Source organism: Schistocerca americana, chromosome 4 (genome assembly GCF_021461395.2).
Source record: "Schistocerca americana isolate TAMUIC-IGC-003095 chromosome 4, iqSchAmer2.1, whole genome shotgun sequence".
NCBI lineage: Eukaryota > Metazoa > Arthropoda > Insecta > Orthoptera > Acrididae > Schistocerca > Schistocerca americana.
Genome location: NC_060122.1, coordinates 78,085,626 through 78,108,304, shown reverse-complemented (window position 1 = coordinate 78,108,304; position 22,679 = coordinate 78,085,626).

The window sequence follows — 22,679 nt, the reverse complement described above, 5'->3', positions numbered from 1 at the left end:
GCTTAACTGCCAAAGAAGATAAATCTGAAACGCATAGTGAGTTGATATACGGGAAATAAGCAAAATATCTACCTTCAAGTCGCAATGGCAGAAGCTTCTAAGTAGGAAATACACTGAATTAAAGGAACATCTGCATGTTAATTAAAATTGCACATCTTGCAAGGAATTTATCATGTGTTATTCCTCTAACTTCTGTAGTTTATTGTGTATTCGTGATTCATTAGCATATGTTTATTTACTCGAGCCGGTTTAATAGGAGATGTAATGGTTTCAATGCTCTAACTGTTTGATGTGAATTATTAAAACGGCAGTTCACTGTCATTAGCGCTCTGCATTTGAACCGGCGAGTTGAATGTCATTTATACTGTTGAATACTCATCAAATGTTGAAATTATTGGACAAGGAAATCATTGGCAACGCATATACATGTAGTAAGTACGAAAATTGTGCTTATAGTGAAACTTCTGCTGCTTCTTACATAATGTTCTTCCATTACGAACTTAATATTACTTCTTTCATGAAGATAATGACACTGTGTGCATGGAGAATCATTTACCAAATTGAAACTGTGAGGGAGTTGACTATTCCCACTGAAAAAAAATTTGCTTATACTTCGTACGTTCAGCAATTCTGTGTCAGAAAAAAATGTAGTAACAGAACTTTATGTCCAATATGGGGTTTTTTGCATACTAGCATTTTTATAGATGAGTGTCATAGTCTTCAGAGGAAATTAATTGCATCACTAGCTGGTTTGGAAGATAGCTCAAGTGTGAGTCTATCAATGATTGGATACTCTACTAGGAAAAGTGCTATTGACAGAAGAGTTTCAAATATTTGTTGATTTTTATAATGTTAATATAGGCTGTATTTATTGAAAGGAACTGCAGCATATTTTGTGGATGTCCTTGTTTGTTTTTTAGTAGTTGAATAATTATCGCCTCTGTGTGGAATGGTTCACTGGTCTCAGTTAGTGTATACTGTTGCCAAGACTATTTCCTGCGAGAATATCAATCACCATATCAATTTGATTAAATTTTTTACAATGTTTGAAATTATTTTCCTTCTATTTCGAATTATTTCGCATTTTGGCTATCGTTTATCTGTTTCACATTCTTTATAATTTTGTTGAGGATTTTACGTTAATTTGTATTTCTATTCTTAATGACACTTCTTTTTCGTTAATGAGCTTCGGTATTCCTTGGACAACAAAAACGTATTACTACTCGTTACTGTCCGTTATCTCATCCTATGCTATGTATTTCCTTTTTTGTTTTGTGACAGATAAAGAGGCTGAAAATACTGTTGAAATATGTTTAAATCAGCGTTTCAGTGTCTCATTTACATACACTGGTTTGTTTATTTACTCCAACTCCTTGAGAATTTTTTTCTCTCTGACGGAGCCCTTGGGCACTTTAATAAATAGGAATTGTCTCATAAAAGTGTTGAGCGATAAATATTTTGCTCAGAGGTTGGAGCCTACGTAACACCGTTTACGTAACGGCTGCTGCCTCGAGGGCCTGCCACGTACAACATTGATGCGCTGCCAAAGTGTGTTACCTGGAAATCGCTCTCATAACACGTCCTGCCGGTGCTTCGTATCTGGTAAAAAGAATTCTCTCTCTCGTGTCAGGAGTGAAACCTAAACACAAGATCCTATGTCGAGGTACGTCATCCTCACAGAGGCAGTACTTCGGTATGACAGGCGGCTCCATATTGGAGCTCAAACATCACTTCAAGCTCAGTGTTTCAGTGTTTCAGAATATTTCTGTTTCTTCTAATATTTGTATTGCAGGGTCGAAGAAACTGGTATAGGTACGCGTATTCAAATGCAGAGATATGTAAACATGCAGAATACGGCGCTGCGGTCGGCAACGCTTATGTAAGGTAAGTGTCTGGCGCAGTTGTTAGATCGGTTACTGCTACTACAATGGCAGATTGTCAAGATTTAAGTGATTTCGAACGTGGTGTTACAGTCGGCTCACGAGCTCTGGGACAGAGTATCTCCGAGGGCGACGAAGTGGGGATTTTCACGCACGACCATTTCACGAGTGTACCGTGAATATCAGGAACCAGGTGAAACATCAAATTTGGGACACCTCTATCGCCGAAAAAGATTCTGAAAGAACGGGAACAACGACGACTGAAGAGAATCGTTCAACGTGACAGAAGTGCAACCCTTCCGCAAATTGCTGCAGATTCCAATGCTGGGCCATCAGCACGTCAGCGTGCCAAACATTCAACGAACTATCATCGGTATGCGATTCTGAAGCCGTAGGCACGCTCGTGTACCCTTGATGACTACACGCCACAAAGCTTTACGCCTCGCCTGGGCCGGTGAGAAGCAACATTGGACTGTTGATGACTGGAAACATGTTGCCTGGTCAGACGAGTCTCGTTTCAGGTTGTATCGAGCGGATGGACGTGTAAGGGTATGGAGACAACCTCATGAATCCATGGACCTGATACCTCATATGAATAAATAACTTCCTAAATTTTCTGTCATAAACGTTTATAAATATAATCAGTTACATAAACCGAAATTTATATTGTACTCCACTAGACAGCTAACGATGTGTGGCGGAGGGTAGTTTTGATAGCAGTAACCGAACCCCGCCTTCCCTGTTCTACTCACGAAATGTGGGTGGCAGGGATGATTGTCGGTAAGACTCCATGTTAGCCCTAATTTGTCGAATTTTCTCGTAGTGGTCACTCCGCAGGATGCGTTTGGGACGAAGTAATATGTTGTCCGACTCTACCCGGTCCCTCGAAATTTCAATAGCGAACCTCTTGTTGAAGCACAGCGCCTCTTGTAGCGTTGTAGCGTCTACCACGGGAACTTAGTCAGCAGTTTACCATCTCTATAGCCATCTCGCGACGATTAAGCGATCCTGTGACGAAACGCGCCGCTCTTCCTTGGATATTCTCTGTCTCTTCTCTCAGTCCTGCCTTTAAGGATCCCCTATGTACCTCGTAAAAGGAGAGCCAGTTTAAAGCCCAAGCTAGGCAGATTGCTGCTTTGGACGCCAAAGGGAGAGGAATACTACCAAAAAGAAAAAAAAAATGTGTACGAGGGATAGGGACCGCCAAATGATAGCTCGCATGCGGGGAAAATTATTCTCTAACAAGCGCTGGATATACGAGTGCTGTTGAATAGGGAATGACCACAATTTTATTTATAGTCATAACTTCTAGCGGAATAATCTAATCTTATGACATTCTGCTAGCTTAGTCTGCAACAAGCACGCCGCACTACTTTCACTGTTTGTAACAAGCGGCCGTGCACTATTTTGGAGCGGCGTCCAGCTGTTTCCAAGATATGAGGTCTTCCGAGCCTGAAACGAACATGCGAAGTTTTCGGGACATCTCTCTATTATCGTCCAGTTCATGGTGTGCCTCCAGATACACCAGTTTCATATACCATTCAATGAATATCGAAAAATGACATGACCATAGCTTTCCCAGCAAAAGTAACCAGTTTTCCTTTTTGAGAGTTAGTGACGAAGAAGATTTCTACACTGAGCTTGCTGTCTGCCCTCATGATCTAAATGATGTAGGCAAGTTTCCTCAGCAGTGATTACCCCTGAAAGAAACTTGGTAGCTTCCTCTAACATCGACTACATGCAGAAAAGGAGGCGAATTTCCTTTTCAACGTGAATCAGTAAATCTAGAACTCACCGGGCACAAGTATGTCCGATATACAAGTTTGCTGTCACCAGTGTGTGGGTGGAATCCAACGAAATATTTCAGTATTTGAGAAAGTGTTCGTAAGGTTATTCGTAGAGCCACTCTCTACATGACAACAGCGCTGTTGATGGTTCCTTCCGTAAGAGCACTAACTGGAGCGCCAGGGAATTCGTCCACCGAAACTGATTGTTTACCCGCTGTCAGCAATTTCAGCCATTTTCAAATGGTTCTAATGGTTCAAATAGCTCTGAGCTCTATGTGACTTAACAGCTTTGCTCATCAGTCCCCTAGAACTTAGAACTACTTAAACCTAACTAACCTAAGGACATCACACACATCCATGCCCGAGGCAGGATTCGAACCTGCGACCGTAGCAGTCGCGCGGTTCCGGACTGAGCGCCTAGAACCGCTAGACCACCGCGGCCAGCCCAGCCATTTTCGAGCCGTGTTGTACGGAAGAACAGATTCTTCGTAAGCCTCCTGTAACACTGCAGAGCCTGCAGCAGATGATTTTTTGTCGAGACGAAAGCAGAATTTCAAAGCGGCATATTACACTAATCTGCTTTTTTTCAGATGATTTGTAGGTGGTCTTGTATCAATTATTATGCTGATTCTAGAAATAACTACCATTTTCCCTATCATGTCAGGTTTTTACAGAAAATAAGAAGCAATATTTTGACGATTTTCACTCCTGACACACAAACTCATTCTAAAACCATTTTCACACCAGGTGAGTTTTTGATCAAAACACATGTAAAAAAAGAGACTCCTCAGAACTCCCCTAATTGGTCTCGAGACTACCATGTACAGAAACAAATAGTCAACAGTATTCCATTAATTTTTATATTTTCTCTTCTCTGATTTCCTTAGAGATCCTTCTGTATGAACTGTTCCTCTTCAACATCCAACAGTAGTCGGCCATGCAGTCCATTGCCGCTGAGCCCTCCTCTCTATCTCCTTAACATCTCGGTAGAAACGTTCACTCTGCACTTCAGTATAATGTCCCAAATTTTCGGAAACTAGTCGATATGTGAATGTAGAAAGTGAGCTTTCACTCTCATTTAGCTACCCATTTTCTTGAAATTTCGCAACTTTTTTCAACAACGGCCTTGTAATTAGGATCTTTGGTATTCCATAGAAAGATCTCAGTAACTGATTGGAAAGCAGTAGTGCACCTTTTTCTCTTTTCTACATTGTCTTCTCAGAATCTTCACCCTTCATCAGTTTCTTTATTTGACGACTAAAAAAAAATTTCAGTTTTCAATTTGTCTCGTGTGGCGAAGGGAAATTTCTAGGAAAAGTACTTGGTGCAGGGTCCAGTCTGTGGTAGAGCCTTTACAAATTACTTCATCAAGCCCAATTTTATTTCTAGAGAGTGTAGCAAGGCTTTTTTTTTTTTTTTGTTCTACAAGCGGTTCGTGCAAGATATTTTTAGTTATGTGCCCAAAATTTTTCCGCTCTGACCAAACTCTCAATGTTTTTGCCTTAACCAACTGTCCCAGTTGCATAGGAAGCAAGGCATTTTCGTGAACCCAGCTTGTTGTCCCAATAGTATTCCGGTAACTTTGAAGTCACCTCATACTGAATACTTGTTAAGAGTATCTTCATGTTCTCATATGTCGCTTTCATTTGCACTGAATGGACCTTAACAATTATGGTGTGCGTACTGTAAGACCTTCGGTACACACACCATCAGATTGTTTGACTTGTCGCTCTAATGAAGTAGGCGAGTGTCAGCAATATGTCTCGTGGTCTTATTGTGGCGTATTTATCTTCTGCTGTTAGGTCAGACGATAGAAATACCACTTGCACATTTAGAGTAGTAGATTGATGGTGACCAACTTTAAACATAACTTGATTAATTTTCACACACATTTATTAAAATAATAAAAAGCATAGATATTAAGTAACTTGATTCTGGATGCTGTTTACAATTGACAATCTGAAGTTCCTTTGATCTTGGTATGTTAATCTCATTCTCACATATCTTTAATACGTGACAAAGTGTCTATACATTTATCTTCATGGCTAAGTACAGGAATATGGTAATCTTGTTAGGTGCAGACAGAAACTTGTCTATAGACTGGTACGGACTACTGCAGACTGTTACAGACGGGTGCAGACAAATGCAGACTGACTGATCGGAGGTGTGTACACTCGTTATAATACGTCATGCATTTAGGTATTACTGCGCGAGTGTGATCCGCAAGGAAAAAAGGTTCTACGTTAGCAGCAATCTCATTGGCTGCGTTAGATATTAATACGCGGATCAGCGGAAGCAGAATTTGGTCCATCTCTAAGGCAGCGCCATCTCGTAGTGCGGAGACAGACGAGCGCTGCGCCTGCGCTCTTGTGCTTAGCGGGGCGCGCTCTAGTGGGAAAGTTGTGTACGCGCTGACTACACAGAACTATGCACACAACAAGAATGAACCTGTACACATTTCCATTAAGCAATAACATGCCTTTAGAGCTCCCCATTGTCGAGTCTAGAAAAGTCTCCACCGTGTAGTAAAATGTTCAATGGCTTAGAAGTGGACTAACTCGTTTATGTTATAGCTGTAAACCAAGAACTCGTTGTGTGAGAATAAAACATGAACTAATTCTTAGTTTTCATGTCTGTACTATGAGTAATGTGTTGCTGGTTCCAGAAGATTCTTAATTTTTAACTGTGTGCCAAGTAGTTCCATAGATTCATTAGGCAAATTCAAATCTTGCATGAGAGCACTCTGAAAGAACAGTTATGGAGTTGCATTCAGACTTGTGGACATCACTATTTTCTTCGATAACTGCATGCATTTCATTTTCTTCATTATCTCCTGCCAGGTCTCTACAATAGCTAAAGGAAGAGGAGCAATTGGCCTATATATTGTCCGGATTTAGCCCTGTGTGTCATTTTTCTATTCCAAAACCTGCAGAAACACAATCGTGGGAGCAATTTTCCATCATCAAAATAAGGAGATTTACCTTGGCAGCCTGCCGAAACGCCGGAACAAATGTATTGCATCAAAAGGTGACTGATTTGAGAAGGATCACCAAAATTACTGGAAAGAGTAGATGTACGTTGTAAAAAAAGTAATGATCATTCATTATTCAACAGCTGTAGTATTTTGTGAAAATCATGGTATTACAAAACCAGGCTTTTGGGGACACGTAAAAATGACACATATAAATTACGAAGGTATTCCATTTCTATAAGCAACAGTCGTAGAGGTTGGGCAGGCATAAAGTCTTTAAGTTGGTGTGATTGTTTTCATGAGCACCTTCCGGAGCAGCTATTATCATCAATTACAGTTGGTTTCTCCGTCCTAAGCTAATACAGGTAAAGAGTATTTTTCACCAGACGCGTTTCACTTTTATTTCTATTTTCTATATCGTCGGTGTTCTTTCCTTTTGTTGCATGTTCAGATGTCACGTACTTTTTCCTTCATCGTTAGCTGAGACTGAAATAAAAAATGAACAAAACGTGGTTGCACACTCCCTTTTCTCGATATTTCGGGTTTTATGAAAACGCTGTCAGCACAGTGCTGAGAGCGGAGCATGTGAAATCTGCAATATTGCTTCTTTTGTGCAGTTTACAGAAGTGAGGTAAAATCGAAAAACCAGAAATGCAGTGTTTAGAAAAGTGTTCATAACAGGTGAAAAACTGTGAAAAATAAATGTGCACCCATAATTTTTACAGAGTTCGGGCCCTGATAACAATGAAGGAAAAAGCGCAGAACTCGTTAATCACTAACAAGAGACCGAAAAATGGTTCAAATGGCGCTGAGCACTATGGGGCATAACATCTGCGGTCATCAGTCCCCTAGAACTTAGAACTACTTTAACCTAACTAACCTAAGGACCTCACACACATCCATGCCCGAGGCAGGATTCGAACCTGCGAGCGTAGCGGGAGCGCGGTTCCATACTGAAGCGCCTAGAACCGCTCGGACACACCGGCCGGCCCAACAACAATGACCACAGGTGCTGCTTAATCAATGAAATCGAAAATTGTCTGGTAAGAAATACTCTTTAACTGCAGTAAGCTAAAACAGAAAAGGCGGAAACAAATTTGATCTCCAACTTGGGTTTGAAAATATAATGCCATCATTAACCACCTTTGGTTTTTGCGGAGAATCACTGAAACCATAATGGCAGCTAAAACAAATATCTGTAAACGGTAGACAAGGACGTTCTCGTCAATGGTAGATCATTTACTCTGTGGCGTCGTTATACAGTTTTAAGAAAACTGGTAGTGGGGAGTCCGTTAGCTACCACTGGCCGGTAAGCGCAATGTGACAACTTATACACGGATCAGCCAGAACATTAGTTCCACCTGCCTAACAGCCGGTAAGTCCATTTTTGGCACGCATAGCAACAGCGCCATGTCGTGACGTGTCGTGGCATTGAAGCAATGACACGGTAGGTCGCTTGCGGGCGTTGTCACTCCATATATACACAGAAGTCACTTAATTCGCATAAATTCGGGGCGGCAATGAGCTCCGACGCCACATTCAATCACATCCCAGATGTGTTCGATTTGGTTCATATCTGGTGAGTTGCGTGGAGAGGGCAGCACATCAACTGGAACTGGAATTCGCCACTGCGTTCCTCCAACCACACCATCACACTCCTGGCCTTGTGACATGACCCATTATCTTGTTGAAAAATGCCACAGCAGTAGCGAAACGTCATGAAGGGGTGTATGTTGTCATCAGTTCGTGTAAGATACTCTTTGGCTGTCATGGAAACTTGCACCAGCTCCACTGCAACCATGGATGCCCACATAAATGTTCCCAGTTGCATAATGGAGCCACCGTCAGCTTGTCTCTGTCCTGCCGTGCAAATGTCAAGGAGCTGTTGGTCTGGAAGAAGACGGATTCGAGCCCTCCCATCGGCATGATGAAGAAGGTATCGGGATTCGTAAGACCATACAACGGTCTGCCACTGCGCCAAAGTCCAGTGCTGACGGTTACGTGTCCATTTCAGTCGTACTCACCATTGTCGAGGTGTTAACATTCGCTCATGCGTGGGTCGTCGGTTGTGGAGGTCCATCAATAGGAGTGTTCGGAGAACTGTGTGTTCGGACTCACATGTACTCTGCACAACTTTAAAGGTTGATGTTAGTGCCGCCATAATTCACTGCCTGTCCTGTCTTAGCACTCTTCTCAGCCTACAACGTCCGGCATGTGTAATGATGGGTGGCCACCCAGCCCCACGACGTCTGGACATGGTTTCACTTTGATGTTGAAGACATGTTGAAGACACTCACCACAGCACTCCTCGTACACCAACCAAGTTGCTAAATTCCGAAATTCTCGTGATAAGCCTTCAGATCGTCACTATCTGCCCTCAGTCAAAGTCAGATACATCGCATGCCTTCCACATTATACACGCAACACACTCACTGAAGCTACATGCTCCGTGCGTGTTTCTGACTAGCAGTCAGTCGACACTAGGTGACTCTGCTAATATCCTGGATGGTGGAAACTGCTCCACGTGGTATTAATAGCCAGAGTGGGCAGGACGGTATCAACAAATCGGAGCAAAATGGAAACAGAGCAATCAAACTAGGATTCGTTTCCGAAATACTAAAAAAAAATGGCTATGAGCACTATGGGACTCAACTGCTGAGGTCATTAGTCCCCTAGAACTTAGAACTAGTTAAACCTAACTAACCTAAGGACATCACAAACATCCATGCCCGAGGCAGGATTCGAACCTGCGACCGTAGCGGTCTTGCGGTTCCAGACTGCAGCGCCTTTAACCGCACGGCCACTTCGGCCGGCTCCGAAATACTCCAACAGAGTTAAACAATAGAAACCGGTGGGTCGGGAACGGACATTCTTCCAGTACAAAAGCAAGGTGTAACATTACATATTATAACAGGTCTAATTCCTAATTAGGCATTCTTGTGTCAAGCAGAATGATAAAACAGAAGGCAGTGCTAAGCCTAACCTAAACTTCCTTGACATGCACACTAAACTCTTTCCGTACATCTGTCCACACTACAACACAGTAACATAACCTTGCAGGTAAATGTGCTCGTAACTTACTAGTTAGGAGCACACGCAATTGGCTAGTGAGACAGTACACAGGAACAAGCGCCTCTCAACAACACGTACCTTAAATAAATTAGGTGCAACAGTTTATAAAACGAAATACTGACACACATGAAACGAGTAGCAGTACTGAACAGGGAAAAGTTTGAAATGATTCCGAATTTTAATCAGGGGATATGTTAATGATCATACTTCGGCAATACACTGCTTAGGGCAGGGTGTCTATGCCTGTGCACTGTCCATTAACCAACTTACATTAGAATAGAGAACACAGTTAATAGGTTTTTCATAAACTCGGTTTGAAACAGCTAAACAGAATGAAAATCTAACTACACTGGCTCTGAAGGATCCTTTGCATTGCTTCATTAACTAACTATGCTGGTGCACGGGGGACCATTAAACATTCTTGGTTTGAAGAACCATGCTCATTAACAAAACTACACCAGTATGTACGAGAAAAGATAAGATTTGTTATCATTGTTTGTTAATTAAGTGAAGCACAACAAGCTATAACTCTTTCAATAACAAAAATGCTTTGATAAGCATTCTTTTGTCCCACTCAAAAATGTAATTGGCTGTGCAAATGACAACAAAACATTAACTTCAAATTCGACCACTTTCTCATTATAAATTAGGACACTCGGAATTGAATTCACTATTACCGGATTCCCATGCATGTTTGTGACTTGGGATAATAACAGGTGTAATACAGAGTTATAAGTAACACCACGATTATTATTATTAAAATCAAGCAAATTTCATAAATACCTGGTAAATTTACAGAGTGCTAATTAAAAACAGTTTAGTGGAAGGGTGGTGGCACTGGTGCGCAGCTTACCGTGGCTGTTAACTTGGCGGCCATGGAGTCATAGCAATACTGTTGGCCTCACGTTACATATCTTTTTGCCGTCGGAACTATATTTGTAAAGCCAGAAACGATGCCATGACAATGGTATAACCAAATGCAGCATCCGCGGCCCGTAAATACTGCCCTTAAGATCTTCTGGCCTCAAAACTCCAGGAATATGAGCCACAATGATCCGCTGGTGCTATCGAGGTGTTAACCACAGCACTGCTCAGCGCAGACTCCTAACTCATAACAATGGACGAGTTGCCACTTGAGCGCCAACCACACCTTTCCCACTCCTCCAAATGAGGCTCATCCGACCAGGCAACATGTTTCCAGTCATCAACATTGCAAATTCAGTGTTGACGGGCCCATAGGAGGCGTAAAGCTTTATGTTGTGCAGTCATCAAGCGTACACAGGTGGCCCTTCCGCTCTGAAAGCCCCTACCGATGATGTTTCGTTGAATGGTTCGCACACTCACACTTCTTGATTGCCGAGTATTGAAATCTGCAGCAATTTTCGGAAGCTTTTGCACTTCTGTCACGTTCAACGATTCTCTTAAGTCATCGTTGGTCCCGTTCTTGGAGCATTTTCCTTGCCGCAGCGATGTCTGAAATTTACTGTTGTACCGTATCCCTGATATTCACAGTACACTCAAGGAATAGGCGCACTGGAAAATTTCCACTTCATCGCTACCTCAGAGATGCTTTGCCCATCGCTCGTGCACCGACTATAGCACCACTTTGAAACTCACTGAAATCTTTATGACCTGCAGTTTTTAGCAGCAGTAACCGATCTACACAATTGCACTTCTCTTACGTGCGAGGGTTGGTCAGAAAGTAATGCACAACATTGTTTTTGTGGATCAAGTTTTTACTGAACATAGTGAGAAGTACACACACGAAATAATGGTGTTTCATCTGCACATCCCATTCTTCCACGTAGTATTTATGCCATTCTATGGCCTTCCTCCAGCGCGAAACAAGGGCGCGTATGTCCTGTCTTCACCAGTCCTTGTCCTGATGGCGGAGCCAGCGCTTCACTGTGTGGGTCACCTCCACGTCGTCCTCAAAATGTCTTCCACAAATGGCATCCTTTCTTTAATGGCCCAAACAAGTGGAAGTCCTAGTGGACTCGCTGCAGGTGTGACAGCCGTGCATGGTCTCCCCGACCGCTCCATATCGTGGAGCTCCGCCGGACCGCCTTCTGATGACCTCACCCTCCGTGCCCAGCGACCAGCTGTACTTCTGCTGACAACAGGTACTCCATAGACTTTGCGCAAGCATTTTGTGAATATTCTCCACAGTTCCCTTCTCGGCAGTGAGAATCTGTATGACGGCCCGTTGCTTGGAATGCACGTCACGTACAGACCCCGATTTGAAACAGTTTTACAGCTACGCTATCTGTCGTAAGTGACGGAAACTGGGCGCGCTCACTCAGGTGACTTCAAATGATACGTACCAAATGTTTCGTATTCGTAGCATTGTTTTTGGCAGAGAAACAAAATGCGGTGTATAACTTTCTGAGCAACCCTCGTAGAATGCGGCCTTCTCGGTAGTCGAGCTGACTTGCAACTACCTACCCTTATGTGGCGCCGACGCATATCACTTCTCTGGCGGCGCCACCGCTGCGAGTTCCTTGAGCGGCAATCTCGGAGCTATACACCGTATCTGAGGTGGGTTGTCGACCTATCGACGCCAATTGTGTCGACTGGTACCTTGCCATATGGCCAAAAGGATGGCATATAGAACAAACAATTGAAGAAGATACGATAGAAAAGGCAGAAAACGCAAGTACATTACACTCTGCACACTACAAGAGCTCGAATCAGTGATCATTACAACTTTCAATACCCTTTAAACAGGGAGGCGTCCACCGGTTACTCTGGCCCCACAAAAATAACTTTGGGGTGATCATGATCCTAACTCTTCACCCCATAGAAATGAAAGGAACGTGTGGCACCGTTGACTGGGAGGCCCCATCCGTGGAAGTTCGGACGCCAAGTACAAGTCTTATTTCAGTCGACGCCACATTGGGCGACTTACGCGCTGGTGATGAGTATGAAATGATGATGAAGACAACACAAAACCCAGCCCACGAACTGGGAAAATCTCCAACCCGATCTGGAATCGAACCCGGGCCCGCTGCACGGGAGGTAAACACGTTACCACGCAGCTAAGCAGGTCTTCACCACATTATTCTCATCAAAACGCAAGCTACGCTCTCACTCACGCCACAAAGAAGATACCATAGGCTCCAGTTTCTACGTCATACTGCTGTAGTTGGTTCACCATCTCTGATTTACACTGATGGTGATATCACCTCTCTAGACAAGATTCCGTAAGGGGGACGACACCAGTCTCTGGACCCACGTGGTGGGGTGACGGTTGGTGGAGCCCAGTGACACATACTCGTCTTCTAGAATAATATTTTATTAGTTATCGTTGAGAATGTGAAACATAGACGCTCGACTCTGATGCAGCATGACCAGCAGACAGCTGGCTTCCACTAGGGTGTAGAGGTGTACACATCAGCATCCTGACATCAGCAGTGCTCTACTTGTGCTGTAACTGCATTCCACTGCAGAACATCTGCGGCTTGGGTGACTCAGGCCAGGATGACATCCACTGCATGGGACATGACCCACTGCCACTCGCAGCAGTGCTGTGGTACCAATGTAACACCAAATTTTGACCTATTTTGTATCTGTATCGATATATCTGTGTCGATTTGTAGTATTGTTTAAGTACGATGTTGTATCTGCCATGGAAATTCTTTGACCATGTATACATGTTTCAGTTACGTGAATTTTTGAACGATGTTGTTTAAATTATGTTTGTGAATTTAATTAACTTTTGAAATTATTGTTATGTAATGTACTATAAATGACTTGGTCCATAATCAGGGAACATAGGGTTGAATGTAAGAGATGTGCAGAACCCTCGCAGCTACGGAAGTATGGTATCGAGCAGATGGACGTGTACGGGTATGAAACCGTGGTCACTGCATGTCACACGGGGACTATTCGAGCTAGAGGAGGCTCTGTAACGGTGTGGGGCATGTGCAGTTGGAGTGATATGGAACCCCTGATACGTCATGATAAGATTCTGACAGGTGACACGTACGTCCTTTCTGATCACCTGCATCGATTCATGTCCATTGCGGAATTCCAGCAGGAGAATGCGAAACCCAACACGTCTATAATTGCTACAGAGTGGCTCGGAGGAACATCCATCTGAGTTTAAACACTTCCACTAGCCACCAAACTCCCCAGACATGAACATTATTGAGCGGATCTGGGATGCCTTGCAACGTGCTGTTCCGAAGAGACCCCTCGTACTCTTACGGATTTACGTACAGCCCTGCAGGATTCGTGGTGCCAGTTCCCTCCAGCATTACTTCAGACATTATTCGAGCCCCTGCCACGTCGTGTTGCTGCAGTTCTGCGTGCTCGCAGGCGCCCTGCACGATATTAGGCAGGTGCACCAGTTTCTTTCCGTTTCTGTGTAATTCTCAAAGGAGGGAATGCTGATATTCTAGTCAGCTACATGGAACACCTTAGAAAAGACGCAGACAGCAAGATAAACGTTTTGGGCATGACAGTTATTAGAGGGGAGAGGAAAATTAGTTTTTCTATTTGTTGTAAAACAACCAAATTAGATACTAAAGTAGGTGTAGATTTAAATCATCCTCGTAATACAAAAAGGAATTTCTCATGCGATGTTGGCACAGGTGTGTAAGTTTCCGTTTGAAAATATGGAGGTCCAAGGGGAAGTCGCTATCGTTAAGCATGTGACTATAGATCACAGCTAAAGACTAAAGCTGGTAAAGATTTTTCGAAAACAGAGGGAAGCAATTGTACAAAACACAGAAAGAATATTTGTTGCCTTGCAGAATTATGGAACTGTTTCGGAGAAGTTGGTCCCTCTGTTTCCCAAAAGTATTAGTTTAGCATTTTAAACATAGGGCCATTCGGAATTTAGGATAAACACGAATTAAACACAAGAGTAGGTAGTGGAAAAGTAAAGAAATATGATGCACTGGGAGTATAGAAGTTAAGATGTGGAACATGAGATATGTTCTACATGTCGGTGAGAGCTTTGGTGGAATAACATTCTTCTTAGATAAATGGAAATACATATTTATTATAAGTTTCCTCCGATTTTTTTCTCCTTTGGAGCACCGCGTCTGTAGTTCCTCGCCAATGTCATAGTCAAATAGGGGTATATTAGGTCTTTAGTTCTATCGATAGTGCTCAAAACACGCGTGACCCTCTCTATCTCTCTCTCTCTCTCTCTCTCTCTCTCTTTCTCCCTCTCTCTTTCTCTCTTTCTGTCAGTCTCTCTGCTTCATTCTGCTTATTAGAACTTCTTTGATGATGTTTATCTACTCTTTGTGAGAGTCATACAACTGCTTCAGGGCGCGAACTAGTTCAGGCAGCTTCTCAGGTAAATGGGTCTGTTCGCCTCAGTGTTGGGCATTACCTAAACGGTGTTACACTGTGAAGCCACAGAATCAGGACCTCTTCTCCGAGAGGTGAGCACCCAAATGAAATGGAGATAAACTTGTTCACAATGTTAACAAACTTGTTTTGAGGTAGCAAGCATTTTACAGCAAACGTATGTGAGGGTTCGGACCGCGCAGTAAGATGCCTGTTTGTGGCAATCCTTTAATATTTGCATGTGATCAGAAATCTCAAAAGCCGACTGTAGAAATAATTGTAGTGCTGTAGATGCAAAATATTCCTCGAGTGTCATAGAGACGATGAAAGCTTTCATTCATGAGCATTTTACAAATATCGGCGACACCAATATTCTGATATATACTAATCAAGCCACTGTACTAAGAAAGAGAATCTGGAGATATAGCAGATTCATATGTTTTTAACTGGATGTCTTGAGGGTTATAGGAACTTAGAGGCATGTTGGCAGCACGTCAAGAATTATTCCAAGAAGCAAAACGCAGGACCGGTTCCCTTCTTCTTTGACCTGTCCTGTTCAATTCTGAGCCATTCCATTTGGTTCTGTTCTGTATCAACCTGTTCTATTCTTTTCCAACCCGATCCATTCCCATTCAATTCCATTACATTTAACATAATAGTGAACACCATGATCGGAGTAATGGCAGCTGTCTGTAAACTGTCCGTCATTGCCCCAAGAGTTGTCTGGTACCGGTGTTGCAGTTCAGGTAGCATACAGTTGCATTATCAGCAGAAGATAAATGTGCTGCAAGTTAACATCCAGGGGCATTGGTTGCCACTGTATTGTTTCGTTGTCGAAAAGCATAATGGAGACTAGTTTTAACATATGAACATGTGGGAATAACACTGTTGTTCTTATTGACAAGTGCGCTTTAAGGCTTTGTTGGATGAGCAGTATTGCGTAGTACAAAGATAGAACTCTTGTATCCTTTATCCTATAAGTAATTTCAGTAGTGGCAGTAAGCGGCCTTCACATATTTTAATAAGGAACACAGAATTCAAATGGGCTAGTTCCATCAGCTTGTAATTTTTAATTTTGTTGCAACATAAAAATGTTATCACTTTATACACTTTTGCACTTTTTTAATTTCTCACCAGTACTATTTTCATGATGTCAGGCACTCAAGGTCATTGATGACGTTACTGCCCCTGTAGATCTGTCAACCAATACAAAACATTGAACTTGCAGGTCATGTAGCAGCTATCTCTGAGTGTGGTGTCTCTTGTATCGCATACTTCTAAACTGTGTTAATCTGCGAAATGATCCAGACGTTCACTGATATATGCCTAGTTCTTCAGAAAACTGTAGAAATCTGTTTCTAAGCTCTTCGAGTATTTCAGATTGAAAGCTATACCATTCAATATAGAACACACTTCTATACCATACCAATTTTTAATCACGAAACACAAATGTACATGATTGTACTCTTATTTCGGAACCCTTGTTAAGAGTGAGATGATCATCATGGTGTAGTATTGTAGCCACTGTGATCAAAGCCAGTTGAAGAACATTTTTTCTCACAATCGACTTATCATTAGCGTCATTGCCCCCTTTTTCCGTCATACACTTCAGCCCGTATCACTTTTCGCTACTAGTTGTAGTATGAATTGTCCACAAAACTTGCATTTGGGCGCCCCTGGCGTGTCTCGCAGCTTGGCGCCCCAAGTGTCTGTTGCTAATGATATTGTGATCCGTCTTGTACAGAAAACATACAGCTGTTGCGCCTCTGGAGCCCCTCACCATTGTGCCTTAAGTATGTGTTTGTGTCTTATCGGATTTAAATCGTTTGTGGAAATAAGGAGTGTAAAGGAATCAGAGCAGCAATGGCAATGTTTGGCTTCAGAAAACATAAAACTAATAAGTGCGGTGAGGGCGATAAATTTTATATAGGGTGCCGATAAAGTGCCTTTATCATTTCAAAATATGGTAACATAGAAGGTATTAGAAACCGAGCATAGTAGTATGACGCATACCATTTCACAGCGGTCAGAGTTTTTAATTTTCTGACATGTCAGAATTTCATCATTTATCCCGCTCGCCTGTCATGGGTAATCATGGCGATGTTAGAGCTGTGACCTTGTATGGCCCATGATTGCACCTCCAACAGATATGAGTGTACCATTGATGCATTCGTGAAGGGTAACAATATCATTGACTGGTATTGTGCAGATGCGATCGTTGGCGCAATATCCACAAGATGTACTGTAATGGAATTACTTAAGGAGAGCTCAGGGATCATGTGATCCATCCTTGTTGATACGACAGATACTGTCCAACTACAGCCATTAATGTTCCGTCTCTATACCCAGGACCCCTTGTAAACACATATAGCACAGCTGACTGCTTTCTGTGTGTGTGTGTGGGGGCGGTCGTCTTTCTCATGGAGTCTCGACTGTCCATGGTAGATTCGAGACAGGATAAGGAGGTTGAGGCGGATCCACCCATAATTTATCTTTGGTAGCGTCTGGAGATAGATCAACCAATGTTTTGCCTGCCATATTATTTCGGCGGTGGACCTAATAGCACTATCCCTGGAATAATGTTCAAAGGTGGATCCACTGATGTTAGGACTGGTGTCGTGTTGGGATTGGGGTAACAGCGCTCGGACTAGAGTAAAAGTTCCATTATTCTGCTGGATTATCTGATAATTTGTAAGTAGGCTGTTTAGGTTTTTATGTTGGTAACGCCGTGTAGCGCTCTGTATGAGGGTCACTGACTGTGCTGTGTGCTGTATTTGGCTGGTTTGCATTGTTGGAGTTTGCTATTGTAGTGTTGGGCAGTTGGCTGTTAACAGCGCATAGCGTTGCGCAGTTGGAGGTGAGCTGCCAGCAGTGGTGGATGTGGGGAGAGAAGTGGCGGAGTTTTGAGAGCGGATGATCTGGACATGTGTCCATCAGAGACAGTAAATTTGTAAGACTGGATGTCATGAACTGCTATATATATTATGACTTTTAAACAATATTAAGGTAAATACATTGTTGTTCTCTACCAAAATCTTTCATTTGCTAACCATGCCTATCAGTAGTTAGTGCCTTCATTAGATTGAATCTTTTATTTAGCTGGCAGTATTGATGCTCACTGTATTGCAGTAGTTTGAGGAAGATTTTTGTGAGTTAAGTGATTCACGAAAGGTATAGGTTAATGTTAGTCAGGGCCATTCTTTTGTAGGGATTATTAAAAGTTGGACTGCATTGCGGTAAAAATATTGTGGGTCAGTTTAGTGTTGATCAGAATAAGTAAAGAGAGTAATGTCTGAGTACGTTCAGTTTTGCTCTGCTGTTTGGAAAGCAAATAATGTGAGAGGTTTATCAGCACAGTCATTCATTAATTTTTCTAAGGGGATGTTTCATACAGCGACCCTGCCAGGATTCGAATCTGGAATCTGTGATAAATGATCTGGACTGTCTTTATGGACTGTGAGAAAATTTTAGCTTTTGACCAAAATTGTATCGATAGGTGTGTGTATTTGATTTCTTTGTTATTGTAATTATGAAAAATTTTTTCAAATCTGTATTGGCCACTGCCCAAAACAATTTGTAAATTTTTTTGTGGGGAGCATGTGCTGTAGTTTATCTGGCAGAAACGTTTCATATCCCCAATGCAAGGCCTTACTAAAGAGATATGCAACACATAAAAATTCTGTATTAAGATTGACAATTCTTTAAAGAAAGTGACATTCCCTATCAAATAAATTTTCTTTAGGCAAATATCTACTGGGGAAATACGGACAATCAATTGTTGCCTAGTTTAGAACTGTACCTTCAAGACAACCAAGAAAGAGAAGAGAATATAAATTCTGACCGCATATAGTTTTAATTCTCTTCCAGTAAACTATGTCAAGGTTAGTAACACAGACTACAAGAAAGATAAGAGTATTTGCATTATACATCATCTGCAGAAACATAGGCTTCTCTTTCTAGGACGTTCTTCTCAGAAATTCTGTCAAATACATATATATTGGCAAATTGGGGTTTATTCCTACAAACAGTGTTATCCCACAAGCCTTAACAAAGGAATAAATGTATTGAACAGACTTAAACCATACACTGTAAGCCCTAGCAATACCAATGTATCTCGCATGCTGCGTATTACCAATGGTGGCGAACTTTATGCCCGCCACAAAAAAGTAACAAAAAGACTTGTTAATTGTCGTGACTTTTATTACAACATCGTTGTTACATAGGTGCTGATATATAATCAGGGTCCTCAGTCTGACAATATCTTTTAGCACATTCTTAGCAGTAGGAATACATTTTCCATAACATGCATACAGAGAGGAGAGGAACTATATGTTCAACAAAAAAACATATTAAAAATACATATTTCGTTAATTGTCATTGAGTTTTATTCACAACACTTTTTTAAAGATATCTGTATTTTTGTGGGTTACATTTTACTGAAGAATTCGAAATTATTATGGAATATGCTATAAGAAATCCCACCTGATGCAGGTAACGTGCTAAATTTACGAAAAATAAAATTGTAAATCGAAATCGTCAAATTAAAACAAAATAAAAAATTGCATGTACGTCATAACCTCTTGATATAAAGATGGAAAAATAATTATATGTTGCAGATGTGTAGGCAAGACTCACATAGAACTTTAAACACAGTGTACAGAAAAGTCTTGATATTAGTGGGGTATAAAACATCTATACATGTAAGTAGGCTGTTTAGGTTTCCTTATTGGTAACGCCACGTAGCGCTCTGTGTGAAAATCACTGGCTGTGCTGTGTGCAGTCTGTGGCTAGTTTGCATTGTTGTCTGCCATTATAGTGTTGGGCAGCGGCAGCTGGATGTGAACAGCGCGTAGCGTTGCGCATTTGGATGTGAGCCGCCAGCAGTGGTGGATGTGGGGAGAGAGATGGCGGAGTTTTGTAATTTGTCTTGAACTGCTATATATATTATGACTATTAAGGTAAAAACATTGTTTGTTCTCTATTAAAATCTTTCATTTGCTAACTATGCCTATCAGTAGTTAGTGCCTTCTGTAGTTTGAACCTTTTATTTAGCTGGCAGTAGTGGCGCTTGCTGTATTGCAGTAGTTCGAGTAACCAAGATTTTTGTGAGGTAAGTGATTTGTGAAACGTATAGGTTAATGTTAGTCAGGGCCATTCTTTCGTAGGGATTTTTTTTGATAGTCAGATTGCATTGCACTAAAAATATTGTGTGTCAGGTTAAGCACAGTCTTGTATAATTGTTCAAGAAGGGGACGTTTCATGAGGCGACCCTGCCAGTATACCTCACTGGAATCTTCTGATTTTTTCCTTTTAGTTTGTGTAATTAGCGTAGATTTTGTTTATTGCTAGTGCGTAATTGTAGAGAGAATCTCCTTTGTAGTTGCAGTCTTTCATTGTTGTACAGTAAAACAGTTGTGACATGCATGTAGATTTGCACCAAGTATTTCGCAGCTGCTCTTGCAATTAAGTAGACATTATTTTCATTTCTATGTTAATGTGTTATCTTATTTTGCTTTTCAAATTGTGCTTTTCTGTGTTATCGTGTGAAATATTGTGACAATTATGGCGTGTGAAAAACGTAATACTAGGCTCCAAAGTAAACTGTGAAATGACAGTGAGGACGAAAGCAGTTTGTTAGCGCCACCATGTAATGAATTAAGTAATTTTAAAAGTAGTAATTTGGTAACTGTGCATAGGGAAATGGAGCGGGCTACAAACAATGGCGTAGACAGTGAAACAGGTAGTGAACAGGGAAGCATTATCGATCGATCGCTCGGCAACAGCTCGCCTCAGGAATTCGAAATGACAGGATACAATTTTGCAAATACTGTAGATTCAGGTTTTGCGTCCTCACCGTTTTCTCAAATGAGTCAAGACACATTTTCCGCTTGTCAAAATGTGAATTTTGCCGGTGCAAATTCACTGCCGAAAAGCACTGAGGAACATGTTTCAGACACCAGTGCACTGTTATTACAATTAATGCAACAAACGGGACAAAAGCTTGAAAAGTTAGACACAATGGAACAAAATCAGAGACAAACACAGCAACAGTTAGACACAATGGAACGAAATCAGAGACAAACACATCAAAAGCTTCAAAAGTTAGACACAATGGAACAAAATCAGAGACAAACACAGCAAAAGCTTCAAAAGCTAGACACAGTGGAACAAAATCTTAAAAAGTTAGACACGACACTTGAACAAACACGTGAAGATTTAACTACTGAGTTACATAACATCCAATCGAAATGTCAAAAAGTCTGTAATGACGTAAAAACACAAATTTGTGAGCATTTCCAACCTATTTTTTCGCGTCATGAAAATGAATTACAGAATCACGAAGCAGCCATAAAAGAACTGCAAACTATTGTTCATGAAAATCATGAGACCTTGCAATCTAAAACTGACTCAGTTGCATCTACCGATCCGGTTACGCAACTTGCAAAAACTCAGGAAAACTTTTCGCGTCATGAAAATGAATTACAGAATCACGAAGCAGCCATAAAAGAACTGCAAACTATTTTTCATGAAAATCATGAGACCTTGCAAGCTAAAACTGTCTCAGTTGCATCTACCGATCCGGTTACGCAACTTGCAAAAACTCAGGAAAACTTAAAGGACACAGTAGATACTCTGAAACTTGGTTCAGAAAAACACTCTGAGGAAATAAGTACACTATCGGAGAAAGTAGCCGAACTTTCGGATCAGTTCACTAATTTATCTACGAAGGTAGATGGAAATCTGAATGACACAAAACTGGTAGTCTTTAATGACACAGAAGAGTGCGAACAAATTAGGAAATTCAAACAAAATCAGAATCAAATTAATACGCAACACCAAAGAGAAATCCGCGAAGTACAAGATCAGCTGACACAGATAATACAAGAATTACGTATTTCAGAGGACACTCGCGCCCCAATACGGGAAGAGGGACATAAAAATACGGAACAGCCACAAAATAATAACACAGGACACTTCGGAAATTATGAAAGAAATTGGCAAGGTGCACCGAATTTTGAAATGGAACCGCCGAAACGACGTAACAATGACCGATATGCGACTCCCCGACATGATGACTTTGACTATAAGCTGTTCATTACTACACGTAAATTCAAAACATTTAAGAATTCTGGCAACGACATTCATCCACAAGCACGGCTCCATCAATTCTCTCATTGTTTTCCACCCAACTGGTCATTAGAGCACAGATAAGAATTTATGTGTGGCTATTAAGGGAATGAACCAGCTGTAAGAATGCGATCGGTCATTCACGATTGTCACAGTGAAGGAGAATTTTGTCATGCCATCCTCTCAGCATATTGGTCTCAAGCTACACAAGACCGAGTAAAACATAGCATCATAATGATGAAACGTTTCGAACAATTTGAATTTTCCAGTCTTGTGAAATATTTTGAAGACATGTTGCACAAGAATCAGTACCTGTCAAACCCATACAGCCCCTCAGAACTCATCCGCATTTGCTTAATCAAATTGCCTGAGCATTTACGACATATTATTTTGGCAGGACGTTGCAAAGACGACATTGAAGCTTTTCAGGGACTCTTACAAGAATTAGAAATTGACATTGACAATCACGGAAAGCGGAAACAGGAACATAACTATTACAGGTCATATCCGTCGCAATTCCACGATGAAAGAAATAAT